The sequence below is a fragment of the Epinephelus lanceolatus genome, chromosome 5 (assembly GCF_041903045.1).
Source record: "Epinephelus lanceolatus isolate andai-2023 chromosome 5, ASM4190304v1, whole genome shotgun sequence".
In the NCBI taxonomy this organism is placed as follows: Eukaryota; Metazoa; Chordata; class Actinopteri; order Perciformes; family Serranidae; genus Epinephelus; species Epinephelus lanceolatus.
Genome location: NC_135738.1, coordinates 20,493,703 through 20,507,470, shown reverse-complemented (window position 1 = coordinate 20,507,470; position 13,768 = coordinate 20,493,703).

The window sequence follows — 13,768 nt, the reverse complement described above, 5'->3', positions numbered from 1 at the left end:
CCACCTCGACTTGAATACGAGGCAGGCAGGCCATGGCCACAAAGCAACGAGCCCTCTCTAACCAGATAAATCTCTGCTTTCATGAACCACATGAGAAGGGTTTACATCTGCAGAACATTTCAGACGACGTTTGGACTTAGCACAACTTACAATTTAAACATCAGAGAGCTGTGAAGAGGTGGAAATTAGGGATTTGGGTCTGCATGATGGAAAGTTGTGTGGTTACACAAAACAGGATGAGTGAAGGACGGTTATTCATCTGAAGCTGGGTGGATTAAACAGGACACCTGTCTGCCTCAGCACTCTGTATGTCTGGCTGTCTGTCTGTCTGTCTGTGTCACTGTACAGCTATGTTAACAGCTCTGGAAGCCAAATTGTAGTGTGTGATCTTAGACAGAGCTTGTCTTTGTCATCAGTAGCATACACCTGTGCACGGGGGCAGATTATCAGACGCTGGGTCCCTGGACACAGAAATACAAAAAGACACACACACACACACTTTATAGTTGTTTAACCTCTTTTTGTGTTGTTTTACATCTCTTTGTAGTCAGAATTTTTTGTGGTTTTGTGTCGGTTTTTTTTGTTTCTTTTGAGTTGTTTTGGATGTTTTTTTCTCCATGTGGTTGTTTTATCCCTTTTGGTCCTTTGCATTTTTTGTGGTCATTTTGAATCTTTTCATTTTCAGTACCATAGAATGTAAAACATAATGGATGTAGCTACAGTGGCATCACCCATTGGTTTATGGATCCAGTTTTGAAGCCTCGAGTTTGGCATCACTATCTTGGTTTTTTGGAGTCAGAAGTATTGATATTTGGATGAGATGCTGGCGCAGTAGAGGAGCGAGGAGTGGATCTGACTGAGAAGCCAAGGATGCTATCAGCAGCAAGCCTGTCACTCAAAGTGGCCACACCCTTGATTATGTGCAACTTTAAGCATTAATAATATGTAAACAGGTGAGTTATATAAGATTCAACCCCTGTACAGTTGTCATGAAGAGGGAAATTAGCTATAAGGACCAAAACTGTTTTTTGTCCCAGGGTAAACATGAGGGTCCAAGGACAGAGGGATGTCCTATTCTGTGATTTGACATATAACTGTGATTTGTGATTTGGCTACAGTGAACTTTGGCTTGACTAATCTGTACAACACTTTAGGTTGCCCTTGGTTATGATAAATGCTGTAAATACATTTGCCTTGCCTTTGCTTATTTCTGCTGTAAAGTTGAGCATGCTAACATGGTGGTCTGTGGAAATTGCCAGCCTCAAGTGGCCATTCAGAGAACTGTTGGCTTCATTTTTCCAGCCCATGAGGTCGCCACTTAGTAAGCACATGTTAATTTGGGTGTCATTTTGCAGATGAGAGACTCCCCCCCTCCCACTTTGGGTCCCTGTGCCTGGTAGTCTCGTTCAGTAATCCATTCATGCCTGTGCCGAGTGTGCCGGGGTGAATCATCACCTCAGACAAGCTAAATGAAGTTAAGAAATAGAAGTTGATGCTTTTTTTTCCCCTTCCCACATTATTTTGATTCATAACTGCAAGTCAGGCTGCATTGCACTAAAAATAACAAAGGAGCAGAAGCAGCGCTCGCGGTTCTGTGATTGTATTGATTTTGATAGCGGGCCCTGGTGTTTGTGTGGCTCAGGGCGTATTTTATCGAGAGCAGTAAAATAACAAAGGAGATGGGCTGGAAGTTCTCTATGTATACCAATCAGAATTTATAAATTGCTCCATTACCTTTATTTCCCTTGGTTACTCTGGGAACATTAGCAATTATTCTCTCATGGGCTTGGCTCATAAAACTAATAATCTGGTGATTTAGTGCCTCGTGGCACGGTGCACCCAGTCTAGCCCACTCTAATCCATTCATCTTGCCACCTATTAGTTTTATTTTGGAGGGACAAATTGCTTTCCAAGAGAAAATGGGTCAATAGGTGTCCTCTATTAGAAATTGCTAACAATGTAACTGTTTTTTTTCCCTTTCTGTGCATATGTGTTTGGTAGAGTGGCGCAGGCTGATTATCATTCTATTTGCATACTGGGAGGTTGCCTCAATTATCTTTCTTGGGCTGCATGACAAATTGCAAATAGCCAAGGTTATATATGCAATACTTAATTTATTCTGTATTTGCTTCTGTGCAAGTGTGTGTATTGGTCTGTGTGTGTGCGTGCTTAATATCTACGTGTGCTGCACAGTGAAGTCAACATTGTTCTATTTCTTTTTTTTTTTTCTTCTTCTTTCAGTGGTGTGATCATGGAGATGGATGTCAGGGCCCGTGAGCCGAGAGGACTTCTGCTGCATGGTGGCTCCATCCCACTGTTCCATTAGCGGCTCCCCAGGGAGAGAAAGACCTGGAATCTGGAGAGACAACCCCAGATTAGCTCATAAATCACTGCCCTGGGGACCGAGGCAAAACAGTGACATCACCACTCTGAGGCCTTCTGTCCTGTGATCTGGCTGACGGTGCAGTCCAGCAACAGTCGCATTCAGCTGATATGAGCTGGCAGCAGACTGTGCTACAACACATTCCTCCCGAAACTGCCACGGTCAGTTAACATCTGTATCACTTTACCAAGTTTGTCATTTCAGTGACTTAATCTGCTTGTTTTGTCTGTGAAGCAGCAAGGTTTGTTTTTATTCTTACGTACATTCAAGTGTGCATTAAAAACATTAGACACCAGATATGCCTGATTGTGATTGATAGCAGCACACAAGCATACAGTCTCATGCTGTCACAGTACAAATCCGGCAGTGTTTCTGCTGCTACTCGGCGGCTGCCGCTGGCTGTGAAGTAGCTGTTTGTGAGGCCCAGTGTGTAGTCGGGTCTGTAATAAGGCCTGTGGATCCCTCCCTCCCTCCCACATACACACACTCAGAGGTCTGTGGTCACACAGCTGGCCCCGTCTGGCCAACCACTCCAACCTCACCACTTCCCCTCTCTGGGTGGGATGACAGACGCACGGAGCAGGGATAGAAGAAGGAATGGGGATGGCCTCCCATTGGTCGCTCCCCAGATGTGGCCTGTCTGTCTGTCTGGCTGGAATGTGCTGTCCATACAGTAGACGAATAGAGAGACATTTAGACAAACAGGGAGGGTGTGTTTATGTATCCTAAAATGAACCTCTCACAGTCACATGGCACCTTTGTGGCCCCTGGACCACAGAGGGCCTGTCCCACGTCAGCTGGTCGGCTCTCCTCCTGTCAGGACACACACCTCCACACAGCTGTAACACAGACATTTATCCAAAGTGAGGCATGCTGTCCACTAATATCACTATCACTGCACACAGTGCGCAGCTGACAGTGAAAACAAATGCTATGGGGTGAACGTTTTGGACTAAATGGAAGTTGACAGTTTTAATTCCGGTTCCTTTGGGGACTCACTTTAACTGGCTGAGAGGAGCCGTCTCCCACAGTACACTCCGGTCCTGCTTTGTTAGTCCATGAAGGGTGGAGGGGATGCATTTGTCGCATGAGGGGAGTCATCACAGTCTCCCGGCGGCCGGCCTCTGTCCCCAACAGGTTCTGCTGATGTAATCTGCCAGACTAAAACTTACATTTACACAGGATCCACAGATGAGATAAGAGGCCCCAAGGCTGGCTTATCTGCTGCTATCAGAGGAGAGGAGCCGAGCCAACTTTCCTTCTCCTTCTCCCCCTGTGTCCTACAGCGCTGTTGCTCTGTCAAACTGCAGCAGATTTGTGTAATGACATCAGAGGGAGACTGAGGCCTGGCGACAGTGGCCCAAAGGCGCCCGAATCGTAAACCTAATTGGTGGCTGTCGCAAGTTAACTACATAGCAAATTTCCACATTCTCCCTGCGCTGCTTTAGTATTTGAATGGCTGCGAGCTGGGAATAGTGATTTTAAACAGCTTGTGTCATTTGTAAGCAGCTTCTGTATATGAGGGTGTTGCATGTCGTGTGGAGGTATTTATACAGATGTTTTTAGTATCTCAGCACAAGGATGTTGCCGTAGCTTTACTTCTTCATGGGTACGATCTACAGCCTTTGCTCAGCTTGTTGCATGGTTAACTTTGCCTCATAGAGAGGTTTGGGGAACACGAGGAAAGGTAACGAGGACATAATGAGGGAAATGATGTGCACATTTATGAAGGATCTTTGGCTTCTTTGCCTGAGGAGCCATTATAATGATGTGTAGGCTGCCTCGGTTACACAGCCATAGTCACTGCACGCAACCACAGTACCTCTGCCGGAGGCACCCACTACGCCACCACATTCAAAAATACTGTGTTTGGCCCAGCCAATCGGCTGGCTCCACAGCCCAGGGTTAAGCGGCTTCCCAACCTCAAAGCAAGGGGTCAGTGTGGAGGAAAAACATCACACAAGAGCCACAATTGCAGCCCTCAAACATGAAAAGTCTCTTTTTATTTTTGACAGGCTTCCCACTTTTAATAGCCGGGTCTACGTGCTGCATAAACAAACAGTAAGGCTTGGTCTGCACAGGCAGCCAACAGCGGTGGCTTTGGTGGTGAGCTGGATTACAGGCTACGATGGAGCTGTGGTTAAGATGGCACACACTGAGCTCCACTCAGACTCTGTGACAGTCAATCGAGCTCTCTCCCACTTTCTAACAGCTCAGTGGTGACTGCAACATTTCCAGATGTCAGAGCTGTGGCTTCTAAAGGAGCCAGTCCACACTGCAGGCTCAGTTAGGTGTAAAATATTTCCTGCATCTGCTGTTTAATATAAACTCAGTCGACTTTATTTCTTTAGGCACTTGATAGACCGTGTATACTGTATATGTTTAAATCCTGCAACTCATATCACAGCTTTTTCCTGTAGGAGTAGATATATTGTTAATCTTAAAAGAAAGCAGCCTCTGTTTTTGAGTAAGTCAGCTTTTAAGAGGATTTGTATCACAGTATAAACTTTAAATGCAAAGTCAGGAGTTCCCTGTATACAATAAAGTTATATCTAATCTCCCTCGTCACATATAGCTGCTGTGTGTGTTTATGTTTGTGTGCTGCTGCTGCTGCTGCTGCTGCTGCTCTGATGGATCTGCCTGTGTCTCTCCTCCCATTCCTGCTGCAGCGCCTCCTCTTTCCAACACTGCTAATGACAGTAAGTTTAATTAGTGCCAGCAGATCCCCCCACTAACTGTAACTTCATTAACCGCTGTCAACAGGCCAAGCAACGTTACACATAAACACAGCTCATTATGACTCTGCCCTATCTTTTGTCTCCTCCCTGCTCCAGAATCCCACACTATTTATCTCTATCTCTCTCCCTCTGCATATACATATATAAATCTCACACCATAATGAGGGTCCTCCAGTTGGGATGGATGGGAAGCTGTAAGGCCATTTTTCACTCCCTGCACTGTGGAGCAGCAGAAGCACGCAGGCTTTTGTTTTAGTTTCCCATTAAAAGGTGGAAAAAGCTGTGGTGTTTCATGGGAAAATCCAGCGTTTGGCACTTATTATCCAAACAGCAAATGTGATGGTTCATATCAAATGAATCTTAATCATGAGACCATAAATTGGAGTCAATCAGGCTATTGATTACATGGTGAAACCCATGTGAAATCTATCTCATATTGATTTATTCTCTGACCCATAAATCTAAAGCATATTAACTTTACATCAAAATGCATTGATTGACCCCTTCTCAATCTTTAGCAGCGAGATCAATCCTCCCTTATAAGGATCTGTGATGTTCAGCGCAGGTCCTTAACAGTGATTCTGGCAATGTGCTAGTAACACTGTGCCAGTAAATCCAATCCCAGCCCACAGATCAGTGATTTATAGACTGCAGAGGGTAAACTTTCATGACTTCATTTCTTTTTTCTGGAGAGCTGTGTATATGACATGTAAATGTGTTCATCTGTCTGGTCAATTATCCTCCATCCTTACTCTATTTGGCTGGCATTGTGCAGTGTTTCAGCACTGTTTGGCTGCTGATAAAGAGATAACCCCAAGCCTTGTTAGATTCCTGACAGGCGCGGCTTGTCAGTCTGTGGTTCTGAAACCTCCCTAATCAAAAAATCTCTTGGAGCGAGCCAGTGGATTCTGCAGGGGTGAGCGTCATCAAAGCCTTTCATGTTCCCTGGCTGAAGGGAGGGAGAGGGAAAGGGGAGAAAGCTTTAGCAGGTACACTGTGCTCTTTGTTTACCCTTTCTCTTACCAATCTGGTGCACAGATGGCCAACAATTATTTCTCTGTGTGCGCATTGCCGCTGGCGAGCCACCAGCTTTTCAGAGATTGGTGTAATCCTTTATTATTTATGATTGTCTGGGATTTTTGGATCAAGATTGAACACAATCTGTTGAATAACTGAGAGGAGCGGGAGGCAGCAGAGTGGAATGAAATGCAAACAAAGAAAGTGGAAATGGAGAAGTCAGGGCATCCATAATGAAGATGTGATGCTCACTGTTAGTAGAACTGCTCCTGAATCCAGCACACTTTAATCCCATTAACACTGACTAAATATACCATTTGTTTTAAGCTTGCCAGTGGTGGTGTTTATGCTAATAGCGTGGTCGCTCTAGGCGATTTCAGAAGACTTTTGGAGGGCACTGGCTAATAATTAGATTTAATAAGGAAGTCAATTTCTATCCTCATTTGAAATAAAAATAAGAGGCTTAGCCTCTCATAGGACAGGCATTAATTTGTTGATTTGCTCTCGCTTTCTCTCTCAGGGCTTCTCTCTCCATAATTCTTTAACCCGTTTGTGTCCTTGTTTAGGGAACAAAAATACAGTAATAGCAATATTCTGGGGACCATACAGGATCAATCACACTGATCATATGTGAATAATCTAATCTCCCTCCCACCCCCTCGTCAACCATTAGATCTGTCAGCACTGTTGCCATTGTTAAACTGTTTGCGCTGTTAGCACCCTTAGCTGCTAGCCGCTGGTTCAGACACCTCTATGTTGGGAACTGTGTGCAGACAATCCCGGCCCAGACTCTCAGTCTTGATAGGCTACGCTGTGAGTGTCACATGTAGCTCCTTTAGCTTTAACAATGCATTTTATAGTCAACAAATGTAATGTAAGTTGTAACTAGATTAATTAAAAAGTATAATATTTCCCACTAAAATGTGGTAAAGTGGAAGGATAAAGTAGCATAACATGTTTATACTCAGGTAAGGTACTCAAAATTGTATTGCAGATGTAAAGATTTGAGTATTTCCTCCACTGCTGATCTGAAGTGCTGTGGTGTAGACGTGGAGTTTATACACTTCAGTATATAGGTGCTACCGCTCTGACCTGTCCCGTACGGCAGAGCTCATCATCCTGGCTGACTGCTTTGGGCTCTGCTCTGCCGGGTTCATGAGCTGGGGTTCCAGCTGGAGGAGCTCTCTGATCTGCTGTCAGACGGCAGGCTCACTCTCCGCTGCCCTGATAACTTCCTCAGCTCTCTATTATTCTTCTCTACCCAGTCAAGCTTCTTTTTTTCTTCTCCCCATCCCCATCCCCTCGCTCTGTCTCTCTTTTTCAACTTAATAATGGAATCAAGTACCCCTCCAGAGCAAGCAGCAATGTTGGCTGCTGGTGAAGGAATCATTTTCGGCGAGCATGTGTCAGTCAGCAGGTATAGGAGCACTTGTGGAGTCAATTTGGCATGGAGGAGTGGAGGAGTATATTACTGTGTGCCAGGGAATATGAAATGCTCCTCAGTGAGGCAGAAGTGGTGAAATGCAGTATACGAGGAGAGAAGCTTGCAGTCTCCTGAGGAGATTTCTGAGATACTACAGAGCTCACATTGTCATTATGAAGGTTGTTAAAGAGCTCTGCTTACCATTCATTACACTCTGTGATAAATACCTCTCAGCGTTGACCTCCACAAGGTTGCTTCATCATATTTCTCACCGATGAGGGTTTTTTTTTCTCCCTGCCGCACACAGTTACATCTCTTTTTGATGTAAATGAATATAATGTTCGCCCTTGTGAGACACTTAGCCAAACAATTCACAGACTCTGACCTCAGTAGCAGTTGCACTTTTCTTGCACGGGCTGTTACCTTGACAACATATTTTCTTTCGAGACAGTCATGTGAAGTCATTCCCATGCCATGTGAATGTAATCATGGACCATAACTGAATTTAGGCCTAAAGAATCCTTTTTAATCACATTAGCCATTTAGCAAACTGGATTAGAGTAACACAATCTTAGTTGAGCAGCTCAAGGTCTTCTCAATCAACTGATACCGCTTGTTCCTCTGATCAGTTTAATGCTGAATCTTTTTATAGCGTTTGTGTCCAGAAGGAGACTGCCAGTGGGGAATATTTCAGCGCACGTAGCTACTAGCTGTGAGCCCGTAACGAGCTGTAATCCGTAGTTTGTTGTCAAAATAGGAATGATGCAGCTATGCATTTCCTGAGCTGAGGGTCTGTTGAACAAGCTCTCTCACCGCAGCAGTTCTGATTCTCGATTATGCAGTGTGAAGTGTGTGAGTGAAACATGAAGTTTAGAAGGACTACTATGAGCCACCATCACCTCTCTGGAAGTATGCTGCTGAATTTAAGTGGATAAGAATATAACTGGCAGCCCTCCAGCTCTGCTGCGTGTGGTGGGCACAGAACAATAACAACATAGGAAGACAACAACTCTGTGTACAAAGATGATGGTATGAGGAGGAGGAGATGTTCATCTATCAGCTGTGTGAGTCCTGCTGGTTCAGAACTGGGGGTTACTGAGGCTTTCCATGTTTTAGTTTCCCTACGTATCAGCATGTTTTTTTTTTTACCTGTATGGACTCAGTGTGCTGAATGAACTCACTGTGATTTATATGTCTAAACTGTAATTGAAAGATGAGGACGTCATGGTTGTTAGATTAACAAACACAGCCAATAAATGTTCTTGACAGTTTTACTGTTACCCTGAGCCTTTTTTAAAATTGGCATGTTAACTTTCTGGATATTAACAATGCACTTCAGGTTTCATTGTCACTTGAGTATGTATGATAGTATGTTGAAGGACTGACTGAGGTGTTTGTTTTCTTTGAGTAAATCTGAAGGTGACATAATTTTCTCCAAAACTTGTTTCACATCGAGCCAGAAAAGAGACAAGACGTGGGAAATATTAGCACATAATAATTTTGGCAGATGCACTTCAAGTACATACAGTTTTTGTTAGTGATGATTTTCAAGACTCTATACAATCTGTCTAATTGTAGTGTGTCATAATGTAACTGCAGAATGTAATTAACTTGTGAATTGTGACTTTGGCTTGGCTTTAGGAACATGAAATATGTTGTGGAAAGTAAAACTCTTCTATAGAATATTATTGGCGCATTTTTGAGACTGTTTTTTTCTGCTATGGCAAGAAACTGGGGTGAAGCTAATCCTCCAGGAAAGAGTTACATGAAATACTACTGAAAGACATTGGGAAAATTTGATTATTTACATGAAACAAGATGCCAGACACGTCATATAACTATTTTTGTTTCCAGAAATGAAAACTGAAGAAAAAACTTAAAGTTCTCAAATGTTTTAAGATAAAAAAATTAACCAATGTTCACCTGAGTTTTACCTCTATTTGATCTGAAGGCCAAGACAAACCAAACCAACATCAAAGAACTAGTGGCGACGAAAGCCGACTGTTGCCTCACCTCATGTTGCCTGTGTCTCTGCCAAAAACACACCGCAAAGACTACAGCTAGCGGCCAACTATCACCTACGTTCTGTGCCTGCGTGAGAGGAAATAACTCCGTGCCAGCAGGTGACAGTAGTCTGTATTTGTCATTCAAAACGGGAAATGGGAAGACCACCAGGACGGATTCAAGATGCTAGTTAGCCAGTTAGCACATTAACACAACCCAATGATGAGCGAACAAAGCATTTTTACCGTGAGCTAGCGAACAATAACACAAATAACTACAAAAGTTTCTGCTAAAGAGCTCAATGGCTTAAAACCATTTAATTTGCTTTCCTTACTTTCTCGTTTTCTGCACCGAGTTGAACTGCCAATCAAAGTGATTTCTCTTACTGAGGAGACCTGCCGGCTCTGATGCTAATTCAACATGCTAAATTAGCCAAAAAACAGGTGACAAGGGCCAACTAGTACCAACAATACAAGACACATCACAAAAACTAGGGTGACAGATGCTCACCACAGACCCAAAATTGACAAACCACCGACAGTCAGCTTGGTGTATCAGGATCTTTAGGGAAATCACACACGTAAAGCAAAACTTTATATGCATTGTTATTAATGTCTGTCCTTATGTTAATCAGTGAGGGCTAGTCAATAGCAGAGAATATTCATTTCAGAGCAGAGACCAGCTCCATGTCCTCCTCAGCCGAGGGCTAAATACAGCTCCAGATTCCTGCCAAAGACCTCATCTTTTTGTTTTGAGACGCTTTTCATGTCTGCATTTTTCTCCTTTGATAAGACTTTCATCCTTTTTTCATTGATTACTCCCTGATGAGTCATCCTGATAATACAGTACAGGCAATTCATCTCTCCACCCTGCACTGTAGGGCCTTTGTTGCATGGAATGTGTGTGTGTGTGTTTGTGAATTTCTGCCTCCTGCCTGTGAATGACGTGGCCACGATACACAGCATGCGTGTGTTTGTTTGTCAATGTGCAGTATGTCTGCATGCATCTCCATGTAAACAGCATGCCAGTGCCCCGAAGTGGAAGTCACTGCAGTACAGACCCAGCCTTTGCAGTAACAGAGCCCTCATTTTCTGCTTCATGAACAGGAAAGTGAGCCTGCATGAGAGAGAAAAATGGCCATGCGGTTTATTAACTGCAAGTCACATTAATGAGCCAACACTGTGTAATCTCCAAATACATCCAATATAGGTTGATGATATATAGTTCCACCGTATCGTTGATCTTTGCCTCGTTCTGCGGCTGCAAAACCATGATTTCAAGTAGTACCAATTTCTCCACGGACAGAGTGTGACAGTTATAGCTACTGTTGGACAATAAGCCCCGCAATAATTATGTGGAAAAAGCTGAATATTTGCTCACTTATATCCGAGCTATGTGAAAAGTGAGTTGCTCCTCAGTTCAAAGTGTAGGCAGGGAGGACAATCCCTGCTCTGTCAAGAATTAGAGCCACCTCTGCAAATAGGCCAGTGTGTAATGCCTGAGGGTGGGAGTTTCACTGAGGCTGGGGTTTCCGTGTAAATAAACAGTGTGGGGGTCTCAGTGGGCGGAGGGCCCCCTCTCCCTGGGGTTTTGGCCCGGCCTTTTGTTGCCTTTAATCCAAGCACTCTCTATTGAAAAGCATGAGGGGGTGCCTGGCTGAGATTAGCCCGCCAGCCCTTGTGTGTGCTTGAGTTTCTCACAGACTGCCTCCATACTTTTGGAAATAACACAGTTATCCCACATCCTCAAGGTGGCTGACAAGAATGACAAGTAAGACCACTGCTGGGCAATCTCAGACCTTAACATGACAGAATGACCTTCGCGTTCCCAAAAAGATACTGCTGCACTCAGTGTGAAACATGGCTGGTTGTTTTCAAATTTAGTCACTTACACGGGCCTCATGCACACCACGCATATCGTTAATTTAAATTTGCTTTATTGACACGACCATAATTAAGTTCAGTTTTGTATAAGATTACATGTTTTAAATGTGTAAACACTCCACATGTCTTGTCTTTTGCTAATTTAACCGCTTTAATGTGTGTTATACATTAAAAGACTGGAGATAATGTAATTAGGCTGCTATTTTATGCATCTGGCATTGTTTTTCCTCATTTCGCAGGCTTGTTATCGCAGCTGAGAAATAACATACAAGAAGACAAGTAAGACCCCTGCTGGGCAAACTCAGACCTGAAAGGCACAGACTCACCGAACCGACATCAGAGAGCTAGTGGCGACGACAGCCGACTGTTTCGCCAAAGCTGCATTGAACACATGGCAAAAACTGCAGGCAGTGGCCAGCTAGGACGTACGTTTTGCGTCTTCGCCATACCAGCAGGCAGCAGTAGTATTTGTCATTCAAAAAGGGAAACCTGAAGACCACCAGGACGAATTCAAGATGCTAATTAGCCAGTTAGCACATTAGCAACACACTGGCCTTTGGATTATTGAAACAAATAAACTCTGTGGCAAACGTGATATTAATACGTTTTGTATAGCAGGATAATCTTAACACACTGATACCACTTTTTTTGAAATGCATTTTTTTAACTACACCGCAGTCGAACAACTAATGCCGCCACCATAACAAGGCTGTAAAGCCATGTTCAATGTGATGACTCCTTTGGCAACTTGTTAGCAACCAAAGCACCTGAGCATAAGTGTGGTATTTACTGACGTACTTTATGTCACAGAGCAAAACGTGAAAGTCTCTTAAGCTTGTGTGTTATATAGATAAGACCTTATTTCAAGCATCGAACCAAAAAAAAAACGTTGAAAGAAACCCATTGACTTTGAGACGAGGGAACCAGGAGTGCTAACATGCTAACTCATTACCGGTTCTTAGGACTCATTCCTGCACCACTCTATTTACTTATGGGTTCACCATGTCTGATGTGGATTCAGCGTGCTAAATCAGCCAAGAAACAGCCAACAAGGGCCAACTAGTGCCAAGAGTGTGGAATACACCACAAAGACTGGGGTGACAGACGCTCGCCGATGGCCCGACATGGACCAACGGACGATGGTCATCTTGGTGTGAAGGTTATAACATAACAGAATGAGCATAATCAATTTAGTCACTTTATACAAACATTTTGCAGACCATACTTATATAATTAACTTACATTTTATTCATTTAAAACCATTATTCAGTTCTGTTTTGTGTAAGATTACATGCTATAAACGTGTAAACACTTTACATGACTTGTCTCTTGTTAATGCATGTGGTTTGAATGTGTGTTTTACATTAAAAGACTGAGGATGATACAATTAGGGAGCTATTTTTTATGCATCTGTCATTATTTTCCTCTCATCACAGCCGAGAAATAACATACAACTGATTAAAGTAGCTTTACAAAAGAAGAGGATGAGTGTCTCATTTTTGGATGTGTGATTGTGAGCAGCACTATACAGCACAACACTGATATCACACTCAGGTTTAATGTTAAAATAGGTTCGATTGGCCTTTGTGATAAAAGGTAAACAAGAGCCTTTTGTGTTCTGGTTACATAGGCCCATATGTAAAGGAAAACTACAGGTTGTAATGTTACAACTGTTTGCATGCTTCCTTTCTTCCTTTGTTTAATGTAGGCTCTCATTACCACGTGGTGGTAACAGATTGTTTGAACTGGAGAGAAAAGCCATTCGAAGCTAATTAAGCAGCCATTCCAGGCTCTATTCACAGGCAGAGGACCGAGGAGCACAGGCATTTGTCAGCGCTTGACCCCGCGTGGTATTGATTGACAACGCTGCTCCGTGAATGACAGGCTCGACGCTGCCGGGCCAATGGGAAGCCGGCGAGTAAGTGCAGCGCGCCGCCATTGGACGAGAGGCCTTAAAGCCGCAGGAGTCCCACGTGGGGCCGGAGTTGAAGCTTCAAAACAAGGCGTAGAGGCTGCGCTCAGACATGGCTGATGTTCATATCAGACAAAGGCAATCATCTCTCCTCTCCCCGCAGTGCAACTATTACACAAATGCTGATAGGCTGGCGCGCGGGTGTGTTGTGCAAGAATCACGAGATATTACAAAAAATATGTCCGGTCGACTTTAATTTGCAGGATATCGTCGATCGATTGGTCATTATTGTGTCCTTCACTGTGCGTATGTGTTAGGGGGAGTTTAACCCGCACACTGTCTGATTTTTGGCTCTCACTTTGGATGTTTCACGGCAAATGCTTCACATTTTATAACCGTGTATTACAA